Source organism: Danio rerio, chromosome 20, assembly GCF_052040795.2.
Source record: "Danio rerio strain M-AB ecotype USA chromosome 20, GRCz13ab, whole genome shotgun sequence".
Classification (NCBI taxonomy): Eukaryota; Metazoa; Chordata; class Actinopteri; order Cypriniformes; family Danionidae; genus Danio; species Danio rerio.
Window position 1 is genome coordinate 29,673,152 of NC_141040.1, and position 14,884 is coordinate 29,688,035.

Genomic DNA, 14,884 nt, shown 5'->3' on the forward strand with positions numbered 1-14,884 from the left:
CACCTTTGTCAAGACCTTGGATTTGTGTCCGTAATTTACCTTGACCCAGGGTTGCTACTTTGAAGTTGGATCTTCCTAACTGTTTGACCAGTCGCTCTTTTGCCAAAATTGATTTTTAGACAGATCTTTATGAAAGAGTTTTCTTTCTTTGCTAAATAAAACTTGTTGTCAGGGGGGTATAGCTCAGTGGTAGAGCATTTGACTGCAGATCAAGAGGTCCCTGGTTCAAATCGGTTTTTGAAATTGGATTTTCAAACAGATCTTTATGAAAGAGTTTTCTTTCTTTGCTAAATAAAACTTGTTGTCATGGGGGTATAGCTCAGTGGTAGAGCATTTGACTGCAGATCAAGAGGTCCCTGGTTCAAATTGGGGTGCCCCCTTTGGTAAGACCTTGAATTTGTATCTGTTGCTTATGTTTACCCTGGGTTGGTGCATAGAAGTTGGCTCTTCCTAACGGCATGACCAATCGGTTTTTAAAATTGTATTTTCAAACAGATCTTTATGAAAGAGTTTTCTTTCTTTGCTAAATAAAACTTGTTGTTATGGGGGTATAGCTCAGTGGTAGAGCATTTGACTGCAGATCAAGAGGTCCCCGGTTCAAATCCGGGTGCCCCCTTTGGCAAGACCTTGGATGTGTATCTGTTACTTGTGTTTACCCTTTGTTGGTACATAGAAGTTGGCTCTTCCTAACGGCATAACCAATCGGTTTTTGAAATTGGATTTTCAAACAGATCTTGATGAAAGAGTTTTCTTGTTTTGCTAAATCAAAATTGTTGTCATGGGGGTATAGCTCAGTGGGAGAACACTTGACTGCAGATCAAGACATACCCAAGTCCGGGTGCCCCCTTTGTCAAGACCTTGGATTTGTGTCCGTAGCTTACCTTGACCCCAGGTTGCTTCTTTAAAGTTGGATCTTCCTAACTGATTGACCAGTCGCTTTTTTTCCAAAATTGATTTTCAGACAGATCTTTGTGAAAGAGTTTTTTTTCTTTGCTATTCCAAACTCATTGTCATGGGGGTATAGCTCAGTGGTAGAGCATTTGACTGCAGATCAAGAGGTCCCTGGTTCAAATCCGGGTGCCCCCTTTGTCAAGACCTTGGATTTGTGTCTGTAACTTACCTTGATAACGGGTTGCTACATTGAAGTTGGATCTTCCTAACTGATTGACCAGTTGCTCTTTTGCCAAAATTGATTTTTAGACAGATCTTTATGAAAGAGTTTTCTTTCTTTGCTAAATAAAACTTGTTGTCATGGGGGTATAGCTCAGTGGTAGAGCATTTGAGTGCAGATCAAGAGGTGCCCAGTTCAAATCGGTTTTTGAAATTGGATTTTCAAACATATCTTTATGAAAGAGTTTTCTTTCTTTGCTATATCAAACTGTTTGTCTTGAGGTATAGCTCAGTTGTAGAGCATTTGACTGCATATGAAGAGGTTCCCAGTTCAAATCCCGGTGCCCTCTTTGGCCAGACCTTGGATTTGTATCTGTTACTTGTGTTTACCCTTTGTTGGTACATAGAAGTTGGCTCTTCCTAACGGCATGACCAATCGGTTTTTGAAATTGCATTTTCAAACAGATCTTTATGAAAGAGTTTTCTTGTTTTGCTAAATCATAATTGTCATCATGGGGGTATAGCTCAGTGGGAGAACATTTGACTGCAGATCAAGAAAACCCCAAGTCAAGCCCGGGTGCCACCTTTGTCAAGACCTTGGATTTGTGTCCGTAATTTACCTTGACCCAGGGTTGCTACTTTGAAGTTGGATCTTCCTAACTGCTTGACCAGTCGCTTTTTTTTCCAAAATTGATTTTCAAACAGATCTTTATGAAAGAGTTTTCTAGTTTTGCTAAATCTAGATTGTTGTCATGGGGGTATAGCTCAGTGGGAGAATATTTGACTGAAGATCAAGAGGTCCCTGGTTCAAATCCGGGTGTACCCTTTGACAAGACCTTGGATTTGTGTCTGTAACTTACCTTGATAACAGGTTGCTCCATTGAAGTTGGATTTTCCTAACTGATTGACCAGTCGCTCTTTTGCCAAAATGGATTTTTAGACAGATCTTTATGAAAGAGTTTTCTTTCTTTGCTAAATCAAACTTGTTGTCATGGGGGTATAGCTCAGTGGTAGAGCATTTGACTGCAGATCAAGAGGTCCCCGGTTCAAATCCGGGTGCCCCCTTTGGCAAGACCTTGGATTTGTATCTGTTACTTGTGTTTACCCTTTGTTGGTACATAGAAGTTGGCTCTTCCTAACGGCATAACCAATCGGTTTTTGAAATTGGATTTTCAAACAGATCTTGACGAAAGAGTTTTCTTTTTTTGCTACATCAAAATTGTTGTCATGGGGGTATAGCTCAGTGGGAGAACACTTGACTGCAGATCAAGACATACCCAAGTCAAGTCCGGGTGCCCCCTTTGTCAAGACCTTGGATTTGTGTCCAAAGCTTACATTGACCCCGGGTTGCTACTTTGAAGTTGGATCTTCCTAACTGTTTGACCAGTCGCTCTTTTGCCAAAATTGATTTTTAGACAGATCTTTATGAAAGAGTTTTCTTTCTTTGCTAATTAAAACTTGTTGTCAGGGGGGTATAGCTCAGTGGTAGAGCATTTGACTGCAGATCAAGAGGTCCCTGGTTCAAATCTGGGTGCCCCCTTTGGTAAGACCTCGAATTTGTATCTGTTGCTTATGTTTACCCTGGGTTGGTGCATAGAAGTTGGCTCTTCCTAACTGCATGAACAATCGGTTTTTGAAATTGGATTTTCAAACAGATCTTGATGAAAGAGTTTTCTTGTTTTGCTAAATCAAAATTGTTGTCATGGGGGTATAGCTCAGTGGGAGAACACTTGACTGCAGATCAAGACATACCCAAGTCAAGTCCAAGTGCCCCCTTTGTCAAGACCTTGGATTTGTGTCCGCAGCTTACCTTGACCCTGGGTTGCTACTTTGAAGTTGGATCTTCCTAACTGATTGACCAGTCGCTTTTTTTCCAAAATTGATTTTCAGACAGATCTTTATGAAAGAGTTTTCTTTCTTTGCTATACCAAACTGTTTGTCTTGGGGGTATAGCTCAGTGGTAGAGCATTTGACTGCAGATCAAGAGGTCCCTGGTTCAAATCCGGGTGTCTCCTTTAATGTTTTAAATGTGTGGAATGTACTAAAACGAAAAATGGAAAGATACATAGAAAGACTGTACTGCTATTTTAAAGGAGAAGATATGTTACCAAGCTTTTATGATGTGTTTAATGATGAAGTGTATAATGTTTTAAATGGTTTAAAGTGGAAAATGCCCAAAGAGGATGTTATGTTATGAAGAATGTTGATTTTAATGTAATTGTTTTGTGAAATTTCTTGAAGTATTTAAATGTTAATGTAATGTGATTATTTTTTAATAAAAAAAAAAAAAAAAAAAATGGTAGAGCATTTGACTTCAGATGAAGAGGTTCCCAGTTCAAATCCGGGTGCCCCCTTTGGCAAGTCCTGGGATTTGTATCTGTTACTTGTGTTTACCCTTTGTTGGTACATAGAAGTTGGCTCTTCCTAACGAAATAACCAATCGGTTTTTGAAATTGTATTTTCAAACAGATCTTTATGAAAGAGTTTTCTTGTTTTGCTACATCAAGATAGTTGTCATAGGGGTATAGCTCAGTCGGAGAATATTTGACTGCAGATCAAGAGGTCCCCGGTTCAAATCTGTGTGCCCCCTTTTTCAAGACCTTGGATTTGTGTCCGTAACTTACCTTGACACCGAGTTGCTACTTTGAAGTTGCATCTTCCTAACTGATTGACCAGTCGCTTGTTTTTCCAAAATTGATTTTCAGACAGATCTTTGTGAAAGAGTTTTTTTTTCTTTGCTATTCCAAACTCATTGTCATGGGGGTATAGCTCAGTGGTAGAGCATTTGACTGCAGATCAAGAGGTCCCTGGTTCAAATCCGGGTGCCCCCTTTGTCAAGACCTTGGATTTGTGTCTGTAACTTACCTTGATAACGGGTTGCTACATTGAAGTTGGATCTTCCTAACTGATTGACCAGTCGCTCTTTTGCCAAAATTGATTTTTAGACAGATCTTTATGAAAGAGTTTTCTTTCTTTGCTAAATAAAACTTGTTGTCATGGGGGTATAGCTCAGTGGTAGAGCATTTGAGTGCAGATCAAGAGGTGCCCAGTTCAAATCGGTTTTTGAAATTGGATTTTCAAACAGATCTTTATGAAAGAGTTTTCTTTCTTTGCTAAATAAAACTTGTTGTCATGGGGGTATAGCTCAGTGGTAGAGCATTTGACTGCAGATCAAGAGGTCCCTGGTTCAAATTGGGGTGCCCCCTTTGGTAAGACCTTGACTTTGTATCTGTTGCTTATGTTTACCCTGGGTTGGTGCATAGAAGTTGGCTCTTCCTAACGGCATGACCAATCGGTTTTTAAAATTGGATTTTCAAACAGATCTTTATGAAAGAGTTTTCTTTCTTTGCTAAATAAAAGTTGTTGTTATGGGGGTATAGCTCAGTGGTAGAGCATTTGACTGCAGATCAAGAGGTCCCCGGTTCAAATCCGGGTGCCCCCTTTGGCAATACCTTGGATGTGTATCTGTTACTTGTGTTTACCCTTTGTTTGTACATAGAAGTTGGCTCTTCCTAACGGCATAACCAATCGGTTTTTGAAATTGGATTTTCAAACAGATCTTGATGAAAGAGTTTTCTTGTTTTGCTAAATCAAAATTGTTGTCATGGGGGTATAGCTCAGTGGGAGAACACTTGACTGCAGATCAAGACATACCCAAGTCCGGGTGCCCCCTTTGTCAAGACCTTGGATTTGTGTCCGTAGCTTACCTTGACCCCAGGTTGCTTCTTTAAAGTTGGATCTTCCTAACTGATTGACCAGTCGCTTTTTTTCCAAAATTGATTTTCAGACAGATCTTTATGAAAGAGTTTTCTTTCTTTGCTATACCAAACTGTTTGTCTTGGGGGTATAGCTCAGTGGTAGAGCATTTGACTGCAGATGAAGAGGTTCAAATCCGGGTGTCCGCTTTGTCAAGACCTTGGATTTGTGTCTGTAACTTACCTTGATGACGGGTTGCTACATTGAAGATGGATCTTCGTAACTGATTGACCAGTCGCTTTTTTTCCAAAATTGATTTTCAGACAGATCTTTATGAAAGAGTTTTCTTTCTTTGCTATATCAAACTGTTTGTCTTGAGGTATAGCTCAGTTGTAGAGCATTTGACTGCATATGAAGAGGTTCCCAGTTCAAATCCGGGTGCCCCCTTTGGCAAGACCTTGGATTTGTATCTGTTACTTGTGTTTACCCTTTGTTGGTACATAGAAGTTGGCTCTTCCTAACGGCATGACCAATCGGTTTTTGAAATTGCATTTTCAAACAGATCTTTATGAAAGAGTTTTGTTTCTTTGCTTAATAAATCTTTTGTCATGGGGGTATAGCTCAGTGGTAGAGCATTTAACTGCAGATCAAGAGGTCCCTGGTTCAAATCCGGGTGCCCCCTTTGTCAAGACCTTGGATTTGTGTCTGTAACTTACCTTGATAACGGGTTGCTACATTGAAGTTGGATCTTCCTAACTGATTGACCAGTTGCTCTTTTTCCAAAATTGATTTTTAGACAGATCTTTATGAAAGAGTTTTCTTGTTTTGCTAAATCAAAATTGTTGTCATGGGGGTATAGCTCAGTGGGAGAAAACTTGACTGCAGATCAAGACATACCCAAGGCAAGTCCGGGTGCCCCCTTTGTCAGGACCTTGGATTTGTGTCCGTAGCATACCTTGACCCCAGGTTGCTTCTTTAAAGTTGGATCTTCCTAACTGATTGACCAGTCGCTTTTTTTCTATAATTGATTTTCAGACAGATCTTTATGAAAGAGTTTTCTAGTTTTGCTAAATCTAAATTGTTGTCATGGTGGGATAGCTCAGTGGGAGAATATTTGACTGCAGATCAAGAGGTCCCTGGTTCAAATCCGAGTGTCCGCTTTGTCAAGACCTTGGATTTGTGTCTGTAACTTACCTTGATAACGGGTTGCTACATTGAAGTTGGATCTTCCTAACTGATTGACTAGTCGCTCTTTTTCCAAAATTGATTTTTAGACAGATCTTTATGAAAGAGTTTTCTTTCTTTGCTAAAAAAAATTGTTGTCATGGGGGTATAGCTCAGTGGTAGAGCATTTGACTGCAGATCAAGAGGTCCCCGGTTCAAATCCGAGTGCCCCCTTTGTCAAGACCTTGGATTTGTGTCTGTAACTTACCTTGATAACGGGTTGCTACATTGAAGTTGGATCTTCCTAACTGATTGCCCAGTCGCTCTTTTGCCAAAATTGATTTTCAGACAGATCTTTGTGAAAGAGTTTTCTTTCATTGCTAAATAAAACTCGTGGTCATGGGGGTATAGCTCAGTGGTAGAGCATTTGACTGCAGATCAAGAGGTCCCTGGTTCAAATCCGGGTGCCCCCTTTGTCAAGACCTTGGATTTGTGTCTGTAACTTACCTCGATAACGGGTTGCTACATTGAAGTTGGATCTTCCTAACTGATTGACCAGTTGCTCTTTTTCCAAAATTGATATTTAGACAGATCTTTATGAAAGAGTTTTCTTTCTTTGCTAAATAAAACTTGTTGTCATGGGGGTATAGCTCAGTGGTAGAGCATTTGACTGCAGATCAAGAGGTCCCTGGTTCAAATCCGTGTGCCCCCTTTGTCAAGACCTTGGATTTGTGTCCGTAGCTTACATTGACCCCGGGTTGCTACTTTGAAGTTGGATCTTCCTAACTGATTGACCAGTTGCTTTTTTTCCAAAATTGATTTTCAGACAGATCTTTATGAAAGAGTTTTCTTGTTTTGCTAAATCAAAATTGTTGTCTTGGGGGTATAGCTCAGTGGGAGAACACTTGACTGCAGATCAAGACATACCCAAGGCAAGTCCGGGTGCCCCCTTTGTCAAGACCTTGGATTTGTGTCCGTAGCTTACCTTGACCCCAGGTTGCTACTTTGAAGTTGGATCTTCCTAACTGATTGACCAGTAGCTTTTTTTCCAAAATTGGATTTTCAAACAGATCTTTATGAAAGAGTTTTCTTGTTTTGCTAAATCAAAATTGTCGTCATGGGGGTATAGCTCAGTGGGAGAACATTTGACTGCAGATCAAGAGAACCCCAAGTCAAGTCCGGGTGCCCCCTTTGTCAAGACCTTAGATTTGTGTCCGTAACTTACCTTGACCCCGGGTTGCTACTTTGAAGTTGGATCTTCCTAACTGATTGACCAGTCGCTTTTTTCCCAAAATTGATTTTCAAACAGATCTTTATGAAAGAGTTTTCTTGTTTTGCTAAATATAAATTGTTGTTATAGGGGTATAGCTCAGTGGGAGAATATTTGACTGCAGATCAAGAGGTCCCTGGTTCAAATCCGGGTGTTCGCTTTGTCAAGACCTTGGATTTGTGTCTGTAACTTACCTTGATAACAGGTTGCTACATTGAAGTTGGATCTTCCTAACTGATTGACCAGTCGCTCTTTTTCCAAAATTGATTTTTAGACAGATCTTTATGAAAGAGTTTTCTTTCTTTGCTAAATCAAACTTGTTGTCATGGGGGTATAGCTCAGTGGTAGAGCATTTGACTGCAGATCAAGAGGTCCCAGGTTCAAATCGGGGTGCCCCCTTTGGTAAGACCTCGGATTTGTATCTGTTGCTTATGTTTACCCTGGGTTGGTGCATAGAAGTTGGCTCTTCCAAACGGCATGACCAATCGGTTTTTAAAATTGGATTTTCAAACAGATCTTTATGAAAGAGTTTTCTTGTTTTGCTAAATCATAATTGTCATCATGGGGGTATAGCTCAGTGGGAGAACATTTGACTGCAGATCAAGAAAACCCCAAGTCAAGCCCGGGTGCCACCTTTGTCAAGACCTTGGATTTGTGTCCGTAATTTACCTTGACCCAGGGTTGCTACTTTGAAGTTGGATCTTCCTAACTGTTTGACCAGTCGCTCTTTTGCCAAAATTGATTTTTAGACAGATCTTTATGAAAGAGTTTTCTTTCTTTGCTAAATAAAACTTGTTGTCAGGGGGGTATAGCTCAGTGGTAGAGCATTTGACTGCAGATCAAGAGGTCCCTGGTTCAAATCGGTTTTTGAAATTGGATTTTCAAACAGATCTTTATGAAAGAGTTTTCTTTCTTTGCTAAATAAAACTTGTTGTCATGGGGGTATAGCTCAGTGGTAGAGCATTTGACTGCAGATCAAGAGGTCCCTGGTTCAAATTGGGGTGCCCCCTTTGGTAAGACCTTGAATTTGTATCTGTTGCTTATGTTTACCCTGGGTTGGTGCATAGAAGTTGGCTCTTCCTAACGGCATGACCAATCGGTTTTTAAAATTGGATTTTCAAACAGATCTTTATGAAAGAGTTTTCTTTCTTTGCTAAATAAAACTTGTTGTTATGGGGGTATAGCTCAGTGGTAGAGCATTTGACTGCAGATCAAGAGGTCCCCGGTTCAAATCCGGGTGCCCCCTTTGGCAAGACCTTGGATGTGTATCTGTTACTTGTGTTTACCCTTTGTTGGTACATAGAAGTTGGCTCTTCCTAACGGCATAACCAATCGGTTTTTGAAATTGGATTTTCAAACAGATCTTGATGAAAGAGTTTTCTTGTTTTGCTAAATCAAAATTGTTGTCATGGGGGTATAGCTCAGTGGGAGAACACTTGACTGCAGATCAAGACATACCCAAGTCCGGGTGCCCCCTTTGTCAAGACCTTGGATTTGTGTCCGTAGCTTACCTTGACCCCAGGTTGCTTCTTTAAAGTTGGATCTTCCTAACTGATTGACCAGTCGCTTTTTTTCCAAAATTGATTTTCAGACAGATCTTTATGAAAGAGTTTTCTTTCTTTGCTATACCAAACTGTTTGTCTTGGGGGTATAGCTCAGTGGTAGAGCATTTGACTGCAGATGAAGAGGTTCAAATCCGGGTGTCCGCTTTGTCAAGACCTTGGATTTGTGTCTGTAACTTACGTTGATAACGGGTTGCTACATTGAAGATGGATCTTCCTAACTGATTGACCAGTCGCTTTTTTTCCAAAATTGATTTTCAGACAGATCTTTATGAAAGAGTTTTCTTTCTTTGCTATATCAAACTGTTTGTCTTGAGGTATAGCTCAGTTGTAGAGCATTTGACTGCATATGAAGAGGTTCCCAGTTCAAATCCGGGTGCCCTCTTTGGCAAGACCTTGGATTTGTATCTGTTACTTGTGTTTACCCTTTGTTGGTACATAGAAGTTGGCTCTTCCTAACGGCATGACCAATCGGTTTTTGAAATTGCATTTTCAAACAGATCTTTATGAAAGAGTTTTCTTGTTTTGCTAAATCAAGATAGTTGTCATAGGGGTATAGCTCAGTCGGAGAATATTTGACTGCAGATCAAGAGGTCCCCGGTTCAAATCTGTGTGCCCCCTTTTTCAAGACCTTGGATTTGTGTCCGTAACTTACCTTGACACCGAGTTGCTACTTTGAAGTTGCATCTTCCTAACTGATTGACCAGTCGCTTGTTTTTCCAAAATTGATTTTCAGACAGATCTTTGTGAAAGAGTTTTTTTTCTTTGCTATTCCAAACTCATTGTCATGGGGGTATAGCTCAGTGGTAGAGCATTTGACTGCAGATCAAGAGGTCCCTGGTTCAAATCCGGGTGCCCCCTTTGTCAAGACCTTGGATTTGTGTCTGTAACTTACCTTGATAACGGGTTGCTACATTGAAGTTGGATCTTCCTAACTGATTGACCAGTCGCTCTTTTGCCAAAATTGATTTTTAGACAGATCTTTATGAAAGAGTTTTCTTTCTTTGCTAAATAAAACTTGTTGTCATGGGGGTATAGCTCAGTGGTAGAGCATTTGAGTGCAGATCAAGAGGTGCCCAGTTCAAATCGGTTTTTGAAATTGGATTTTCAAACAGATCTTTATGAAAGAGTTTTCTTTCTTTGCTAAATAAACTTGTTGTCATGGGGGTATAGCTCAGTGGTAGAGCATTTGACTGCAGATCAAGAGGTCCCTGGTTCAAATTGGGGTGCCCCCTTTGGTAAGACCTTGAATTTGTATCTGTTGCTTATGTTTACCCTGGGTTGGTGCATAGAAGTTGGCTCTTCCTAACGGCATGACCAATCGGTTTTTAAAATTGGATTTTCAAACAGATCTTTATGAAAGAGTTTTCTTTCTTTGCTAAATAAAACTTGGTGTTATGGGGGTATAGCTCAGTGGTAGAGCATTTGACTGCAGATCAAGAGGTCCCCGGTTCAAATCCGGGTGCCCCCTTTGGCAAGACCTTGGATGTGTATCTGTTACTTGTGTTTACCCTTTGTTGGTACATAGAAGTTGGCTCTTCCTAACGGCATAACCAATCGGTTTTTGAAATTGCATTTTCAAACAGATCTTGATGAAAGAGTTTTCTTGTTTTGCTAAATCAAAATTGTTGTCATGGGGGTATAGCTCAGTGGGAGAACACTTGACTGCAGATCAAGACATACCCAAGTCCGGGTGCCCCCTTTGTCAAGACCTTGGATTTGTGTCCGTAGCTTACCTTGACCCCAGGTTGCTTCTTTAAAGTTGGATCTTCCTAACTGATTGACCAGTCGCTTTTTTTCCAAAATTGATTTTCAGACAGATCTTTATGAAAGAGTTTTCTTTCTTTGCTATACCAAACTGTTTGTCTTAGGGGTATAACTCAGTGGTAGAGCATTTGACTGCAGATGAAGAGGTTCAAATCCGGGTGTCCGCTTTGTCAAGACCTTGGATTTGTGTCTGTAACTTACCTTGATAACGGGTTGCTACATTGAAGATGGATCTTCCTAACTGATTGACCAGTCGCTTTTTTTCCAAAATTGATTTTCAGACAGATCTTTATGAAAGAGTTTTCTTTCTTTGCTATATCAAACTGTTTGTCTTGAGGTATAGCTCAGTTGTAGAGCATTTGACTGCATATGAAGAGGTTCCCAGTTCAAATCCGGGTGCCCTCTTTGGCAAGACCTTGGATTTGTATCTGTTACTTGTGTTTACCCTTTGTTGGTACATAGAAGTTGGCTCTTCCTAACGGCATGACCAATCGGTTTTTGAAATTGCATTTTCAAACAGATCTTTATGAAAGAGTTTTCTTGTTTTGCTAAATCATAATTGTCATCATGGGGGTATAGCTCAGTGGGAGAACATTTGACTGCAGATCAAGAAAACCCCAAGTCAAGCCCGGGTGCCACCTTTGTCAAGACCTTGGATTTGTGTCGGTAATTTACCTTGACCCAGGGTTGCTACTTTGAAGTTGGATCTTCCTAACTGATTGACCAGTCGCTTTTTTTTCCAAAATTGATTTTCAAACAGATCTTTATGAAAGAGTTTTCTAGTTTTGCTAAATCTAAATTGTTGTCATGGGGGTATAGCTCAGTGGGAGAATATTTGACTGAAGATCAAGAGGTCCCTGGTTCAAATCCGGGTGTACCCTTTGACAAGACCTTGGATTTGTGTCTGTAACTTACCTTGATAACAGGTTGCTCCATTGAAGTTGGATTTTCCTAACTGATTGACCAGTCGCTCTTTTGCCAAAATGGATTTTTAGACAGATCTTTATGAAAGAGTTTTCTTTCTTTGCTAAATCAAACTTGTTGTCATGGGGGTATAGCTCAGTGGTAGAGCATTTGACTGCAGATCAAGAGGTCCCCGGTTCAAATCCGGGTGCCCCCTTTGGCAAGACCTTGGATTTGTATCTGTTACTTGTGTTTACCCTTTGTTGGTACATAGAAGTTGGCTCTTCCTAACGGCATAACCAATCGGTTTTTGAAATTGGATTTTCAAACAGATCTTGACGAAAGAGTTTTCTTTTTTTGCTACATCAAAATTGTTGTCATGGGGGTATAGCTCAGTGGGAGAACACTTGACTGCAGATCAAGACATACCCAAGTCAAGTCCGGGTGCCCCCTTTGTCAAGACCTTGGATTTGTGTCCAAAGCTTACATTGACCCCGGGTTGCTACTTTGAAGTTGGATCTTCCTAACTGTTTGACCAGTCGCTCTTTTGCCAAAATTGATTTTTAGACAGATCTTTATGAAAGAGTTTTCTTTCTTTGCTAATTAAAACTTGTTGTCAGGGGGGTATAGCTCAGTGGTAGAGCATTTGACTGCAGATCAAGAGGTCCCTGGTTCAAATCCGGGTGCCCCCTTTGGTAAGACCTCGAATTTGTATCTGTTGCTTATGTTTACCCTGGGTTGGTGCATAGAAGTTGGCTCTTCCTAACTGCATGAACAATCGGTTTTTGAAATTGGATTTTCAAACAGATCTTGATGAAAGAGTTTTCTTGTTTTGCTAAATCAAAATTGTTGTCATGGGGGTATAGCTCAGTGGGAGAACACTTGACTGCAGATCAAGACATACCCAAGTCAAGTCCAAGTGCCCCCTTTGTCAAGACCTTGGATTTGTGTCCGCAGCTTACCTTGACCCCGGGTTGCTACTTTGAAGTTGGATCTTCCTAACTGATTGACCAGTTGCTTTTTTTCCAAAATTGATTTTCAGACAGATCTTTATGAAAGAGTTTTCTTTCTTTGCTATACCAAACTGTTTGTCTTGGGGGTATAGCTCAGTGGTAGAGCATTTGACTTCAGATGAAGAGGTTCCCAGTTCAAATCCGGGTGCCCCCTTTGGCAAGTCCTGGGATTTGTATCTGTTACTTGTGTTTACCCTTTGTTGGTACATAGAAGTTGGCTCTTCCTAACGAAATAACCAATCGGTATTTGAAATTGTATTTTCAAACAGATCTTTATGAAAGAGTTTTCTTGTTTTGCTAAATCAAGATAGTTGTCATAGGGGTATAGCTCAGTCGGAGAATATTTGACTGCAGATCAAGAGGTCCCCGGTTCAAATCTGTGTGCCCCCTTTTTCAAGACCTTGGATTTGTGTCCGTAACTTACCTTGACACCGAGTTGCTACTTTGAAGTTGCATCTTCCTAACTGATTGACCAGTCGCTTGTTTTTCCAAAATTGATTTTCAGACAGATCTTTGTGAAAGAGTTTTTTTTTCTTTGCTATTCCAAACTCATTGTCTTGGGGGTATAGCTCAGTGGTAGAGCATTTGACTGCAGATCAAGAGGTCCCTGGTTCAAATCCGGGTGCCCCCTTTGTCAAGACCTTGGATTTGTGTCTGTAACTTACCTTGATAACGGGTTGCTACATTGAAGTTGGATCTTCCTAACTGATTGACCAGTCGCTCTTTTGCCAAAATTGATTTTTAGACAGATCTTTATGAAAGAGTTTTCTTTCTTTGCTAAATAAAACTTGTTGTCATGAGGGTATAGCTCAGTGGTAGAGCATTTGAGTGCAGATCAAGAGGTGCCCAGTTCAAATCGGTTTTTGAAATTGGATTTTCAAACAGATCTTTATGAAAGAGTTTTCTTTCTTTGCTAAATAAAACTTGTTGTCATGGGGGTATAGCTCAGTGGTAGAGCATTTGACTGCAGATCAAGAGGTCCCTGGTTCAAATTGGGGTGCCCCCTTTGGTAAGACCTTGAATTTGTATCTGTTGCTTATGTTTACCCTGGGTTGGTGCATAGAAGTTGGCTCTTCCTAACGGCATGACCAATCGGTTTTTAAAATTGGATTTTCAAACAGATCTTTATGAAAGAGTTTTCTTTCTTTGCTAAATAAAACTTGTTGTTATGGGGGTATAGCTCAGTGGTAGAGCATTTGACTGCAGATCAAGAGGTCCCCGGTTCAAATCCGGGTGCCCCCTTTGGCAATACCTTGGATGTGTATCTGTTACTTGTGTTTACCCTTTGTTGGTACATAGAAGTTGGCTCTTCCTAACGGCATAACCAATCGGTTTTTGAAATTGGATTTTCAAACAGATCTTGATGAAAGAGTTTTCTTGTTTTGCTAAATCAAAATTGTTGTCATGGGGGTATAGCTCAGTGGGAGAACACTTGACTGCAGATCAAGACATACCCAAGTCCGGGTGCCCCCTTTGTCAAGACCTTGGATTTGTGTCCGTAGCTTACCTTGACCCCAGGTTGCTTCTTTAAAGTTGGATCTTCCTAACTGATTGACCAGTCGCTTTTTTTCCAAAATTGATTTTCAGACAGATCTTTATGAAAGAGTTTTCTTTCTTTGCTATACCAAACTGTTTGTCTTGGGGGTATAGCTCAGTGGTAGAGCATTTGACTGCAGATGAAGAGGTTCAAATCCGGGTGTCCGCTTTGTCAAGACCTTGGATTTGTGTCTGTAACTTACCTTGATAACGGGTTGCTACATTGAAGATGGATCTTCGTAACTGATTGACCAGTCGCTTTTTTTCCAAAATTGATTTTAAGACAGATCTTTATGAAAGAGTTTTCTTTCTTTGCTATATCAAACTGTTTGTCTTGAGGTATAGCTCAGTTGTAGAGCATTTGACTGCATATGAAGAGTTTCCCAGTTCAAATCCGGGTGCCCCCTTTGGCAAGACCTTGGATTTGTATCTGTTACTTGTGTTTACCCTTTGTTGGTACATAGAAGTTGGCTCTTCCTAACGGCATGACCAATCGGTTTTTGAAATTGCATTTTCAAACAGATCTTTATGAAAGAGTTTTGTTTCTTTGCTTAATAAATCTGTTGTCATGGGGGTATAGCTCAGTGGTAGAGCATTTGACTGCAGATCAAGAGGTCCCCGGTTCAAATCCGGGTGCCCCCTTTGTCAAGACCTTGGATTTGTGTCTGTAACTTACCTTGATAACGGGTTGCTACATTGAAGTTGGATCTTCCTAACTGATTGACCAGTTGCTCTTTTTCCAAAATTGATTTTTAGACAGATCTTTATGAAAGAGTTTTCTTTTTTTGCTACATCAAAATTGTTGTCATGGGGGTATAGCTCAGTGGGAGAACACTTGACTGCAGATCAAGACATACCCAAGT

General features: G+C 40.4%; 25 non-coding genes across 25 annotated transcripts; all 25 read left to right on the forward strand.

Annotated features, from left to right (window-relative positions):
- The first annotated feature begins 308 nt into the window (after nt 1–308).
- trnac-gca (transfer RNA cysteine (anticodon GCA)) lies at nt 309–380 on the forward strand. The gene has a single exon. It is a non-coding gene; the product is annotated as a tRNA-Cys (tRNA).
- Nucleotides 381–544: 164 nt separating this feature from the next.
- Nucleotides 545–616, forward strand: trnac-gca (transfer RNA cysteine (anticodon GCA)). The gene has a single exon. It is a non-coding gene; the product is annotated as a tRNA-Cys (tRNA).
- Nucleotides 617–1,014: 398 nt separating this feature from the next.
- trnac-gca (transfer RNA cysteine (anticodon GCA)) lies at nt 1,015–1,086 on the forward strand. The gene has a single exon. It is a non-coding gene; the product is annotated as a tRNA-Cys (tRNA).
- A 1,017-nt stretch (nt 1,087–2,103) lies between these two features.
- On the forward strand, nt 2,104–2,175 carry trnac-gca (transfer RNA cysteine (anticodon GCA)). The gene has a single exon. It is a non-coding gene; the product is annotated as a tRNA-Cys (tRNA).
- Nucleotides 2,176–2,578: 403 nt separating this feature from the next.
- Nucleotides 2,579–2,650, forward strand: trnac-gca (transfer RNA cysteine (anticodon GCA)). Its single transcript has one exon. It is a non-coding gene; the product is annotated as a tRNA-Cys (tRNA).
- Nucleotides 2,651–3,053: 403 nt separating this feature from the next.
- On the forward strand, nt 3,054–3,125 carry trnac-gca (transfer RNA cysteine (anticodon GCA)). The gene has a single exon. It is a non-coding gene; the product is annotated as a tRNA-Cys (tRNA).
- Nucleotides 3,126–3,869: 744 nt separating this feature from the next.
- On the forward strand, nt 3,870–3,941 carry trnac-gca (transfer RNA cysteine (anticodon GCA)). The gene has a single exon. It is a non-coding gene; the product is annotated as a tRNA-Cys (tRNA).
- Nucleotides 3,942–4,244: 303 nt separating this feature from the next.
- On the forward strand, nt 4,245–4,316 carry trnac-gca (transfer RNA cysteine (anticodon GCA)). The gene has a single exon. It is a non-coding gene; the product is annotated as a tRNA-Cys (tRNA).
- A 164-nt stretch (nt 4,317–4,480) lies between these two features.
- Nucleotides 4,481–4,552, forward strand: trnac-gca (transfer RNA cysteine (anticodon GCA)). Its single transcript has one exon. It is a non-coding gene; the product is annotated as a tRNA-Cys (tRNA).
- Nucleotides 4,553–5,416: 864 nt separating this feature from the next.
- On the forward strand, nt 5,417–5,488 carry trnac-gca (transfer RNA cysteine (anticodon GCA)). The gene has a single exon. It is a non-coding gene; the product is annotated as a tRNA-Cys (tRNA).
- A 644-nt stretch (nt 5,489–6,132) lies between these two features.
- trnac-gca (transfer RNA cysteine (anticodon GCA)) lies at nt 6,133–6,204 on the forward strand. The gene has a single exon. It is a non-coding gene; the product is annotated as a tRNA-Cys (tRNA).
- Nucleotides 6,205–6,371: 167 nt separating this feature from the next.
- Nucleotides 6,372–6,443, forward strand: trnac-gca (transfer RNA cysteine (anticodon GCA)). The gene has a single exon. It is a non-coding gene; the product is annotated as a tRNA-Cys (tRNA).
- A 167-nt stretch (nt 6,444–6,610) lies between these two features.
- On the forward strand, nt 6,611–6,682 carry trnac-gca (transfer RNA cysteine (anticodon GCA)). Its single transcript has one exon. It is a non-coding gene; the product is annotated as a tRNA-Cys (tRNA).
- Nucleotides 6,683–7,567: 885 nt separating this feature from the next.
- trnac-gca (transfer RNA cysteine (anticodon GCA)) lies at nt 7,568–7,639 on the forward strand. The gene has a single exon. It is a non-coding gene; the product is annotated as a tRNA-Cys (tRNA).
- A 539-nt stretch (nt 7,640–8,178) lies between these two features.
- On the forward strand, nt 8,179–8,250 carry trnac-gca (transfer RNA cysteine (anticodon GCA)). The gene has a single exon. It is a non-coding gene; the product is annotated as a tRNA-Cys (tRNA).
- A 164-nt stretch (nt 8,251–8,414) lies between these two features.
- On the forward strand, nt 8,415–8,486 carry trnac-gca (transfer RNA cysteine (anticodon GCA)). The gene has a single exon. It is a non-coding gene; the product is annotated as a tRNA-Cys (tRNA).
- Nucleotides 8,487–9,591: 1,105 nt separating this feature from the next.
- On the forward strand, nt 9,592–9,663 carry trnac-gca (transfer RNA cysteine (anticodon GCA)). The gene has a single exon. It is a non-coding gene; the product is annotated as a tRNA-Cys (tRNA).
- A 302-nt stretch (nt 9,664–9,965) lies between these two features.
- On the forward strand, nt 9,966–10,037 carry trnac-gca (transfer RNA cysteine (anticodon GCA)). Its single transcript has one exon. It is a non-coding gene; the product is annotated as a tRNA-Cys (tRNA).
- Nucleotides 10,038–10,201: 164 nt separating this feature from the next.
- trnac-gca (transfer RNA cysteine (anticodon GCA)) lies at nt 10,202–10,273 on the forward strand. The gene has a single exon. It is a non-coding gene; the product is annotated as a tRNA-Cys (tRNA).
- Nucleotides 10,274–11,617: 1,344 nt separating this feature from the next.
- Nucleotides 11,618–11,689, forward strand: trnac-gca (transfer RNA cysteine (anticodon GCA)). The gene has a single exon. It is a non-coding gene; the product is annotated as a tRNA-Cys (tRNA).
- Nucleotides 11,690–12,092: 403 nt separating this feature from the next.
- On the forward strand, nt 12,093–12,164 carry trnac-gca (transfer RNA cysteine (anticodon GCA)). The gene has a single exon. It is a non-coding gene; the product is annotated as a tRNA-Cys (tRNA).
- An 880-nt stretch (nt 12,165–13,044) lies between these two features.
- Nucleotides 13,045–13,116, forward strand: trnac-gca (transfer RNA cysteine (anticodon GCA)). The gene has a single exon. It is a non-coding gene; the product is annotated as a tRNA-Cys (tRNA).
- A 303-nt stretch (nt 13,117–13,419) lies between these two features.
- trnac-gca (transfer RNA cysteine (anticodon GCA)) lies at nt 13,420–13,491 on the forward strand. The gene has a single exon. It is a non-coding gene; the product is annotated as a tRNA-Cys (tRNA).
- A 164-nt stretch (nt 13,492–13,655) lies between these two features.
- trnac-gca (transfer RNA cysteine (anticodon GCA)) lies at nt 13,656–13,727 on the forward strand. Its single transcript has one exon. It is a non-coding gene; the product is annotated as a tRNA-Cys (tRNA).
- Nucleotides 13,728–14,591: 864 nt separating this feature from the next.
- Nucleotides 14,592–14,663, forward strand: trnac-gca (transfer RNA cysteine (anticodon GCA)). Its single transcript has one exon. It is a non-coding gene; the product is annotated as a tRNA-Cys (tRNA).
- The last annotated feature ends 221 nt before the right edge of the window (nt 14,664–14,884 follow it).